Here is a 12,435-nt window from a genome sequence, read left to right as displayed (position 1 = left end):
ATCCCAGTATTTTGTAGTCCTCTCTTTTAACATTTGCAATAAGGCGCTTATGATTATCTTTGCAAGATAGTGCAAAAATGGTTTTCTTTTAAAGCATTGCTTCTTAAATTGTATCCCATTGAATGATGCTAACCTATCTTTCTTGGTTTAAATACAGTATTAGTCAATTGACATATTTCAGTCCATAGTGGCTTTCACTTAATGGCTTTCACAGAGTTATCCATAAAAAAATTCTGGTGAACAAATAAATCGAATGAAACATACTTAGACAGCACTTGAATGTTCTGTATTGTGAAAGTTTTAAAATCTATCCTTTTATTTCCTTTCAATTTTTTGAAATATTAAAGTTCTACCTGCTCACTGCTTGCACATAGCAGCTCTGCAATGAGACAGAATATTGTGTTACCTAAAAAAGCTAGGCACTTTGCCTAAGTGACTATTTGAAACATCAAAAAGTCATTTATCATACTGAACTACTAAGAATGCATTTTACCTATAATGGAAAATACTTCAGAATAGCAAAATGAGAGAAGAGAATAGATGTTAGAACTTTTACAATGCAGAAGTTCAACAGAAATTCATTTATTTGTTTGTTCAACCAGAAGGTTTTATGGATAATTTTGTAAAAGCACTTAAGCATCCTATGAGATGAGGTAGATAGATTTCTGAACATTTCACTGCGGAAAACATGTTATCGTCATTCAATGGGATATAATTTAAGAGGTGACAGTTTAAAAGAAAATGATGGATGCATTGATTTTCAAAGAAGATCAGGAGCACTTTATTGCAAATGGTAAAATCCTATGCTGGGGTTCCAAACAGTAGGGTTGCCATATCTTGAAGAGCAAAAAAGATGACAGCCCGAGGCGCTGCCGGCCCAAGCCAGGGGAAAAGGCACACCGGGCCACTGAACTAAATAAATGAATAAAAAACCCCCAAACCATGGCATTTCCTTTAAAATTTTAAAATCCCCCCATGGGCATGTTATCCCCCCCCCCAAAGGACATGTCTGGGATTTCCCAGACATATGGCAATCCTATAAAACAGGCCACAAAGTTTAACTCTTAAACTTACTCCTAAGACAGAGATGGTGGCCCGGTGGCCTTTCCTATGTGTTGGGACTCCAACATCCATCAATCCCAGCCATTGTGGCCTGTAGTCTGGGCTGATGGGAATTGTAGTTCAGCAACATCAGGAGGCAACATCATTACCAAAGCCACATTAGACCTCTTGGACTAAGTGGATTCATTGTTTTGAAACCTATTCTATTATATTTTTTTATTCCGCTGAAGGATTCAAGTGCCACCTGCTTGTTGCTCGCACATGATGACAGCTCTACAGATAATGACACAGATTATCGTGTTACCTAGAAAAGGCACACAGCTTTGCCTAAGTGAATACTTGGAACATCACCAGTCTGTAGCACTGATCATATGAAATTACAAAGGATGCATTTTATTTTACCTACAATGGGAAAAGGGAGGGAGACAACGCAAGTGAATGTTGCTTCTTTTAAGACACAGAATTCTTGCTTTGCTGGTGCGGACCTATAAAAATTTGTGTGTATAGCATGAATAACGACGGTTTAAAATATTCGTGTGTAGGCGCATGGTGCTGGCACCAACTGCTTGAGAATGCCCTTCAGAATGGAAGTCAGCCACAAAAGCTGCTTTACTGTAACAAAACTCAAGTGATTGTAAAGTAAAAAAAAGTGCCTAGCAAAGTCATCTTGGTGTTTTTAAAGAAAATCGCTCCAAATCGAAACACTTCTACAAAGATTATGCTACACTGTATCAGACCCCTAATAAGCTGATGGTTAAAATTATGGCCCTAAAGTGTCTCGCCTAGCTGGCTTCAAGGAATCTGCACAAGAGAAAAATGCAGTTTTGAAAGTAATGTAAGACCCTATAATAATATCTTATTCTTCATGATATATTTATAAATTTATAAAATTGCCATTATGATAACATAATTGCTAAGACAATTTAAAATGTTTTATAACAAGATCTCTGATTCAAATACACTGAGACAGTTCTCACTCAGGTCTCTACTTAAGAAAACAGGAAAATGCCTTCTACTGATTCGGACTGTTGGTCTACCTAGCTCAGTATTGACTACAGTACACTTATGGAAGCAGGTCTTCTGTTTTTTAGGCCGAAATTGTTTCCCAACCCTACCTGGTGATGCTGCCAGGGACTGGACCAAGGACCAATGCTCTATCACTTATTAGAAATCCATGTTTTACCTGCTTTTCAAAAACATCATAAATAATAGCTGTGTCCCGGAGCCAATTGGTCAAATGTTACTGGTTCCATTCAGACAAGCAACTGGTTTGGGGGATGAGGAGCTGATTACAGGATGCTAATGCTCCCTTTAGGACTTGGATAAGAAACATCTGGTTGCCCAGATGTTGTTGGACTCTAGCTTCCACCAGCCCCAACCAGTATGGTGAATGGTCTGATGCTTATTTTACTTAAAAGCATTGATAAACCGCTTCATGTTTTACAAATCTCTAAGCATTGTGCCATGTAAAAACCACTGGCGTCATTAGAACAAAAATACAACCCCAAACCAATAAAACAGCAGCATATCAGCATATAAAAACAAATTAGGAATTCAAGGGATTCAAACATGGTTCAATCTTCTAGGTCAAGGAAAGCCTGAGCAAACAGATATATCTCTACAAGATGTCTGAAGCAACTGGCGGTTGCCATTTTATACATGGCTGAGGGAAGAGTATTCCATAGTACAGGAACAAAAGCAGAAAAAAACCTATTTTCATATCACCACCCTATGATATTCTGTAGGATCTGGTGCCATGAGTAGAATGCCCTCAGATAATCTAAATGAGTTTACTGCCCAACAACATCTGGAGGGCCATAGATTCTCTATTCCTGTTTTAGGGGAGCTGAGAACCCAAGGTTTTGAGAGCTTATTGTTCAGCTTCACACATTCACCCAGCCTTGAGGGAGCTTATTTCCACCAGTGCTATCACAATATTGCTCCTGTGTGTCTCTGTGTGTAAAGCATCCATTTGGGAAGAGCATCTCACATATGGTTTTCCTAGCCAATCAGCAACTTCCCTTCTGGAGGGCTGCCAATCAGGTGGAAGATAGTTATGAGGTTGGTTGTACACAGCCCCAGCAGCAAGCATTTCCCACACAGCTGGTTGAACATGTGAAGAGGACCTTTATCTTAATGACCTCTGTTAACAGCACAGTACCTACATCAAATCAGGAGCTTTTAGAAACAAGAGAAAGATCAAAGGAAGAGCTGTCACTTAACTCTCCAAGGCAATCATCCAGGCTTGCTTTCTATTTCCCAAAGGTTTTTTTGGAACATCTCCCCCCCTTTTTTTTACACATCTAACAAGGGAATACCATGAACCTGCATTTACCAGTTATGTCTGAGAAAAGAGCAGCGTAATTAGTCCCTCTGGGATAGATCCACTTAGCACAAATAATTGACAGCTGCCTCAGTGGGAAACCAAAAACATTTTCGGCTAAAAATGTCACACAGCTTTGGCTCAGTGTTTATCCTGGGTGCTAGAAAGAGCCATCACCTTTAACAACCACAGTAGCAACACCGCCACCGGCCCTCTTCTCTGGGCTCACCCATTTGGCATTCTCCCCAGTGAAAAGGGCAGGGCTCCTCCACCTTTGTGGTGCAATTCCAGCAGCTGATCATGTAAGCTGCTCCAGCTGAAATTCCCCTTTTTTTATACAAGCATTCAAAGGGTGGGAACTCTGTCCTTCTTTTCACCCTATCAGCAGTATCATTTCCTCCACTCTTCAGTTTTCCGCTTCCCCCCTCTGAACAACCATTCAGCGTTCTGTTGTCCTTACTGGGACTCCTGGTTTCTCACAACGCTGCTGGACGCATTGCTTAGCGTTGTTCACATCACTTTGCAAGTAGCTCACAGCGGTTTTCTCCGCTCCCTCCCTCAATTAGCATTTCCATGCCCCATTGTGGTCCCATTCGCAGTGACCCCTCGCCTGGCAGCAAGGCCTGGTCTAAGGTGAGCAAACTGGACAAGGACAACGTTCTCGGATTTGAAATTGGCCACAACTTTATTGATTCCAGAAGTAGATAGGATTTGGCTTAAGCATTGGGTTTGTATCCCTCCTTAGTCTCCTAGTGGAGGCAGGCATGACAGGGTCGATCATGGGACCAAGGCCTGCCCCCAAGACCCAGGATTTAAAATTGGGACTGCCAAGAACTATCGTCCTACTCTGCATCCAGAATGAGGATTTCCAAACTGTTGGTCACCCATCCCACCGTTGCTCCTGGAGGTCATGACCCGTTGTGACAGGCCACAACTGCCACCCACCCCAGGACTGGGTAAGTAGTCATTGTGTACATGCATGCAGGTATTTCTCTGCACAGCCATTAAAAAATATATATATCTTGAGGTACAAATTTTCCAATATACTAGACTTTCAGAAAACAATGTTATTCTCCCCCCTTTTAATTGTTTAAATGTAAATCTCTGCCAGCACCCCACTGGTAAAGTAGAAACTAAGTTGACACAGAAAGGAAGTGGAATGCTCCACTGTGGTGTACACTCACTGCAATGTCGCCACAGTAGGGGACAACCACTGGAAAAACGTACTGTTCACATGCACATCACACATATGTGGGTTGAAGTGTAAATTCATTCCGTTTTAAAATCTCTCTTTGCATCAACCCTGGCTTGTGAAAAAACAAAACTCAGCAACTCATAGAATCAAGCAGGATATATTTGGATTGAGTTTGACATCATGTGTACAAAACTGACAAGGAACAAACCAACATGCAGAGTGCACTGAATACAGACTAAACTCTGGTGTGTGTACACAGCCTTAGTCCTTATTGGGCCTCTTCTGCTGTTTTGACTCCATTAGGGTTTCTTCCCCCATTGAATATTTTATACGTCTGCACAATTTGTGAATCCCCCAAACCTTCTGACACCTCCCTTATGTGCATTGTCATGAAGGGTGCTGTTTTGCTACAAACTCCGTGTGCACGTTCAATAATAGAAAGATGCATAGAGGAGACTTTTGCACCCAAATGATAGACTCCTGCAGCCAATCGGAAGCTGCGGAACCCACGTTGGACGTTCGGGTTCCAAAGAATGTTCACAGTCATTTCCAGGCTTGCAGCATTTGAGAGCCAAAATGTTCGACTTGAAGGCGTTTGACTTCCGAGGTACGACTGGAGTCTTGTAAGTAAGGGACACTGTACTGTACTACCCAGGACAGGATGGGGTTGTGCAGGGTTGTTAAGGCAGCAGAGAGCATTGTTGGCTGCCCACTCTCCACCTTAGAGCAGATTTATGCCACAAGGTGCCATAGAAAGGCACTGGACATAGTAAAAGATCCATCGCATCCTGGTCACTGTCTCTTCGAGCTCCTGCCGTCGGGACGGAGATACAGGACGATGAAGACAAGAACGAGCCGTCTTAAGAACAGCTTCTTCTCCAGAGCGATCTCGGCCCTGAATGGGAAGACCGGACTTTGAAAGTCATCTAATCTCCCTTGCTGTATTATACTGTATTGTTTAATTAGTGTTTTTATGGAGCAGTCAAGTAATTTCGTTGTCCCCGAAGGGGGCAATGACAATAAAGATATTATTATTATTATTATTATTATTATTATTATTATTATTATTATTATTATTATTACACTGTATGTACATCAGAGACTTCATCTGTAAAGCATTTCTGGACCGAGACATTGTTAAATTTTCCTCTGCTTTCTGTAGCTCTTTTATTTCATTTACAAGAGGCAAGAGGGTAACAACACATTTGGAAAGTTTTAAAACATTAATATGAACTGATGTAACAGGAAAGCATATGCCCATTCTATTCCTCAGTTTAAAGTAGCCAACTGATTCTAATTTAAAATCTTATTATTATTCTACAGCTGAGTTGCTGAAGATTGTTTACTCTTTTCTACCCCAGTCTGGCCATTTTCTAAAATCATGTGAGCTGTGTCAGTGATGTTAAATAGGCCACTATAAAATCTGTAATTCAATGAGGAGGAATTTGGAATCCAGCAGTAAAAGTTATTAAAATGGAAGGGAGTAACTTTAGATTAACATCTGAAAATGGAGGCAAGGCTGGGGGGTTTGTAATTGTCTCACATGCAGGCTTAGAGTCAACCCAGCTGTACTCCAGGGATAATCAATATACAAGGAAACATTATTTTCACAGGAAGCCACGGCCAATTTCTGAATACATTTTATATGCTAATTCTAACAGCCAGTCTGCATTCCCAGGGCTCAGAAGAAGGAAAATTGTGATCTTCTGGTAGATCTTGGAGGTGATTTGCAGTAGATCAGCAAGAGGTGGATTTTTAGTTTTACTCATATCCATTTAACAACATCAAAAGCCTCGGGGGGGGGGGGAAATTGCCAAAAAGTAAGACAACTGAGAGGGAAACCAAGCATGGAGTGAGATGAGTTTTGATCCTGAAAACAAATTCTAGATCTGAGCACATGCTTGGAAGCAACCTAGGTCTCAACTGAAGGTGTATAAAAGTAAGCATCTCCAAGATATTTTGCTGGTAATGGATAATATGATGCTCCACTCCATGTATAAAAGGCAACTAAACTCAGGGCCACCCCATCTATGAAGCAAGGTGAGGTAATAGCCTCAGGCAGCAAGATATATAGAGACAGTTGTTCCCAATGTAGATCTTTAATCCGTGCTTGTTTCTTATGTGTTGTTGTTGTTGTTGTTGTTGTTGTTGTTGTTGTTAGTTTCTCTTCCCCCCTTCATCCAAGGATCACAGAGTCATTTACAATATAAGAACACATAAATGCATATCATAGTAACAAACAAAAATAATACCCCTCACAAACTCAGTTTTAAAGGCCATAGGTTGTTTAATTAGCCAAAGGACGAGAAGAGGAATGTTTTTGCCTGGCACCTAAAGATATGTAATGAAGGCTCCAGGCAAGCCTCCTGAGGGGGAGGTGTTCCACAAGTGGGGAACCACCTCAGAAAAGTCTCTCATGTTTCCACCCTCCAGACTTCTCTTGGAGGAGGAAAACAAAGAAGGTCCTCAGGTGATGATCACAGGGTCCTGCAGAGTAGCAAGTCGCACGCCAAAGGTTTGTTGCAGTTCCCCACCACTCTGTCCTCAGTTTCTCCCCACCCACTTAAAATCCCTGCTTCATATCCAAATTTCTCTCTTTAGTGAAAGAAGCATTCTCAGGGTCATGGCAAGCCAATTTACCAGGGGCAGCAGGGGCACCTGCTACCACCCTCCCCCAGGACTGCCAGCAGTCTGTCCTTACTTGCTGGCACCACAGAGAAGCACCCTCAAGTCCTGGGAGATTTTACTGAGCCTGTAGCAATGTCTCGTGATCCAGTAACAGCTTCAGTTGGTGAGTGGCTAAAACCAGGCCTGGCACTCTAGCCAGCTGCTAGCCTAGCCAGATCCCAGTGGTGATGGGTTGCCTGGCCAGACAGCAGCCTCTGACTGCTTGCTTTCTCTTCTGGCATCTTTCACTTCAACTAGGGTTGCCCTATGTCCGGAATTTCCCAGATATAGCCAGAATACTGTAGCCGGAAGCAGTGTCTGGGCGGAAATCACTGAAATGTCCAGAAAATCCGGACGTATGGCAACTGATGTTGGAAGTCTAGATTTTGGCAAATCTCCTTAAAAATAGGTAAAACTTTTTTTTAAAGGCTCAATAACTTGCCCCCCCAAGAGCTAATCAACTTTCACTTTTTTTACAGAATGCTAAGGATGTCAAGAATTCTGTTAGAGATTCCTTGCCCTCTGTGCAGAACTATAATTCCCAAGGTCCTGTGGATACTGCCATAGAGTTAACATTATAATGTTCTCCACTGAGGACAGGAAGAGCTCTGTTTGTATTTCCTTTTCATTCCCCCCCCCCACACTATTGATATGCAAGTCTTTTCTTCTTCTTTCTCTCCTCAGTGCTGCCACTGTGACAGTTCAGTCAACTAGAGAGAGTCATGTAATAGCTGTTGTTGCTGGAGTCAAGTTCTGTCACTATTCTTAGAGTACCACACCCTACGGTGGAGGGTTAACATGCTATCCTGTTGATGAGTCATACAGATGACATCAAGGCAGGGCTAGGCTCTACCTTACTAATTTTAACCAATAAACCAATTTCATTGCTGGAAGGGAAAGGGAAAACAGACAGAATATCTGTGTGATGCATGTGTGTTTCTGCCCCCTTTAACTACCAATTATGATTTAAACTAGTAAGATAATCAACAGGATGAAATTTACTAAATTCCACTAGTTCCGTGTCTTTGTTACCTTGTTTTAGACAACTGGAGAAAACCTTTCTAGTTCAGCAACCTTACTCAAAAAAAGCATAGCTACCTACATTTGTTTTAAAAGTTTTACGGGTGTTATCTGTGTTTCAAAGATTTTATGTATATTTGGGGTTTTTTAAAAAAAATAGTTTTGTAGGTTTTAGCTGTATTTTATCTACCGTTTTAATGAGCCCTTTGATTAAGTGGTATATTAATCAATTAAAAAATCACAGCTTATATACCATTTGGATGCATGGTGGGGTCACCTTGCTGTTGGGACAGTTGACTGGTTTGAAGCAGAGATTCTTTGCAAATGGTTGCTCAGTCTCAGTTAGGAATGTAAGAAGGCATCGATTTCCATTCTGCCCATGGTGGTAAAATTCTACATAATTAACTGCATTATTCTGACATTAGGCCACATTGTTTCAGTAAAAAGAAGATTCAGTGCAGATTGGAGGGTAGGAGTCATCAAGTACACATAATTTATGGACTGAAAACAATTGTGAATACCAATCAGATTCACTGGATTGATTTGCATGCCGGACATAAATGAACTTTGGCAATTTCTGCTCCTATTTTCTTCAGAATTCTCTGACATCCCTAGCCTGATACCAAGTATTTCATTTGCTTTTGTAAAAATGTGTTGCTTTGAAGGAAATTAGTTATATAAGTGCAGTGGTACCTCGGGTTAAGTACTTAATTTGTTCTGGAGGTCCGTTCTTAACCTGAAACTGTTCTTAACCTGAAGCACCACTTTAGCTAATAGGGCCTCCCACTGCTGCCGGGCCGCCAGAGCACGATTTCTGTTCTCATCCTGAAGCAAAGTTCTTAACCCGAGGTACTATTTCTGGGCTAGTGGAGTCTGTAACCTGAAGCGTATGTAACCTGAAGTGTATGTAACCCGAGGTACCACTGTAATTAACAAGTAGCTTTGGAAGGTGGAGGGTATGTGTAAAGTTTTTTCCCATATCCAGGGTGAAGTCCAAAGAGTTGAGAGTGATGTGTGCTCCATGTGAATTTGATGCCCATGCCTACGTGATTTCCCTCCTTGGATAAGACACTGGAAGCATAAGTCTCAGGTGAATGAGGCAGTTTTTGAAATTACCAGCATTTTACAGCAGCAGGGCTGGTTTCCAGAATTCACTTATCACCACATATTCCAGACTTTCCCATATCCTCTTCCCCAGGCTCCTCCTTTTCCTTTTCATCAGTCAGCTAATGTTCAGATGTAAAGCTGGGTTTGCCCATCTCTTCCTGAGAAAGCACCACAAAAATCCAGTCCATCTTGGGCTGCAACTTGCATTTTTAGCAAGGAATGCTATTAAGATGTCTCAGTTTACTTTCAGTGTGAGCTTTCCACTTAGCAGAGCACCTTGCAATAAACACCCTGGTCCAAAATAAACAGCATTCATTCCTATCTATCATTTGCACAACCTGGGGATGTTCAGTTTGAACTGAAAGGCAGTGAACTTTGACTTCTCCTTCAGCCAAGGAGTGTGGTGCTACTTGAGGTCAGTGTACCTTGTCCTACCCAACTACCAGAAAGAAATAAGATACATTTGCCTCTAGCCCTTAATGAATCAAGTTGTGACACATCTATCAGTGAAGTTGACCAAGCTGCCAACAGAAGTTGACTAAGCTGCCAACAGATAGTAAGAGAATGATTAATCAAAGCAAGTCAGGAGTGTCTATGGCATTCTGAAACGTCTTTCTGTAAGGAAAGTCAACATCATTGTTGCTGTACTGATAATCAGAGACTGGCATTAAAAGCCTTTATCTAATGTCAGTCTCTCGTTCAGATGACTCTGTAATGCTTCAAGCTCCATCAAGTGGAAACAGTCAGGGATCATCTTATAAAGCTGTATTATAGAACAAGATCCAGATTGTGAAGTACTCTGAATTCAAATCTATTGCTTGGTGCTGATCTCAGAAGTACTGCAGCTACCTTGAAATTCAGTCTGAAATTATACTACTTACTGCAGACTCATAAGTAGCTACACACTTAGTCACCTGTGATGAGCAAAACCATCCAAGTGCCACAAATTACAAGTTCTCACAACTTAATCCATGGGTCTGCTATTCTGCGAAGATTCAAGAGTAAAATCACATCAGTCCACAGATTTTCTGCAACAGCTATGTGGTTAGAATACACTTATTACGGCAGCTTCCAAAGATTTTCCCCCATGGACCACCTGAAATTGCTGGTGGTACAGTACTGGTGGACCACCGATTGATTTTTCTGCCTCTTGTAGCAATTGCAATGTGCTGAACTAGGTGTTGTGGGAGTTTCAAGTGTGTTTCATAGATCGTTTCTTAAAGATTGCATTTCAGTGTGTTCAGATTCAAACTGTAATACAATATAATATAATAAATAAAAGAAGTAATAAAGGAGTTGGACTGGATGACCCTCACGGTCCCTTCCAACTCTACAGTTCTATGAATCTATGGCCAAGAAATACAATAAAAAATGGATATGACTATCTAATGCAATATATGTGCCATCTTCAATCACAAATCCACCAACATGCTGTGGACCACCTGAATGAAGCTCACAGGCCACTGGTGGCCCATAGACCACAGCTTGGGAATCCTTGCACTATAGCAGACTTCTGCTCTCATCATTGAAATCATCTGGAGAAGCTCTTCTGACTGTCTTGCAGTTACAGTAAGTGATATTCCATTAGTTTCTACATGAACTCGGGCTTTTTAGCACAGGGGTATCAAGTAATATTGAAGTCGGGCACCTACAATTCTGTCATCTTGACACCTGTCACAAACATTTCGCCAACCATTTTTTAAGGAGAATTAATAGGAGCCAGTGGTCATATGGTTCTGCATTTTATACTCTTACAACATCTTCATGTACATAGCCATGATTCTTAATGAATTGGCAGCTTATAAATGTTCTTTTAAGTAAAGGCGAATAAAGAGAAGGGAAGGAAATTCATTGATAAGCTCTCAGACCAGTGCAACATCTCAAAACATGAAGCTAGCCGCGTGTTGTGGGGACGCCCAACATTCTCATGCCATCGTGAAAATGTTTTGGACTGAGGTGCCAGACGGTAATCTTATCTCCCGCAAGAATCTATTTCAATTTCTCCCTGTGGATATTATATTGGCAAAGGGAGCCTGACATATTTAGGTATGTGAAATTCAGTGCAAAGCGAAGATGGAAAATATGTTTACTGCATGTACTGTATGTAACAAATGTCACACTAAAGATGCGGGGCTTGCAAGTCCGTTTGCCTTTGATCCTACCCCTTCGTATCAATCATCTCCCACCTCTCGCTGGGCCAGGGAAATGACAAAATATTCAGGTAGGGCAAAGATGAAGCACTGACGCAGCAGCTGTAGCGGTAACATAGAGTACTTTTAAACGAAAGGGCACATTAAAAGGTGAGGAAGTCTTTGGGGAGGAAAATACAAGCAGTGCTATGGCTAATGCCCTTTACCAGACAGGGCACTCTGTCTGCCTGCCTCTCCTTCCTGAGAAGAGAAAGAATGAGAAACTTGCAGTCACAGTCCTGAAGAAAACCAGCTAAAGCACTGAGGCTCCCCATTACATTTCCCCTCTTGCGCATAGAGCTGTAGTGGATCTGTGCCTGGTCTTCCAAAAACAATTTTTTACACGCTATTGATGAAGGGGCAAGTTGCTACTCCCACTGTTACTTCATGTCTTCATTCACAGCATCAAATAAGCTGTGAAGGAGAATGGGAGGCAATTGCAACTGGCCTGGAAGAGGTCCTGGAGAACAGTACAACTGAGGAGAAATGGGAAGGAGGCTTCAAATGAACATTCATTTCCTAGGCTTTTCACAGTACAGTCTTTTGCAGGCTTACCCAGAAGTACGTCTCATTGTGTCTGGTGAGGTTTATATCCTAGGTACCTTAAAAACAACCAATTTATGATGATATCGTTTTTGTGGACTCAAGGCCACTTTTTTAGATGCATGAAGCATGCCCACCAACATGCCCCAAAGGAAAACTGGGACGTGTGTCTTTCAGGGCCAGATCTTACGGAAGCCAAGTGTTACGTTCTTTCAGGTTGCATCCGGCGGCGACCCGGAAGTACCAGAAAGGGTTACTTCTGGGTTTCACCGCTCACACATGCGCAGAAGCGCCAAATCGCGGTGTGCACCTGCGCAAATATGGCGCTT

General features: G+C 41.7%; 1 protein-coding gene across 12 annotated transcripts in view; it reads right to left on the bottom strand.

Annotated features, from left to right (window-relative positions):
- Window positions 1-12,435, bottom strand: part of MLIP (muscular LMNA interacting protein) — a 50,167-nt gene that overhangs the window by 35,556 nt on the left and 2,176 nt on the right. The gene's annotated exons all lie outside the window — the stretch shown is intronic.

This window comes from Podarcis liolepis, assembly GCF_965112155.1.
Source record: "Podarcis liolepis genome assembly, chromosome: 3".
NCBI lineage: Eukaryota > Metazoa > Chordata > Lepidosauria > Squamata > Lacertidae > Podarcis > Podarcis liolepis.
The sequence above is the reverse complement of the archived record's forward strand: the minus strand, read 5'-3'. Positions and strand labels throughout refer to the sequence as shown.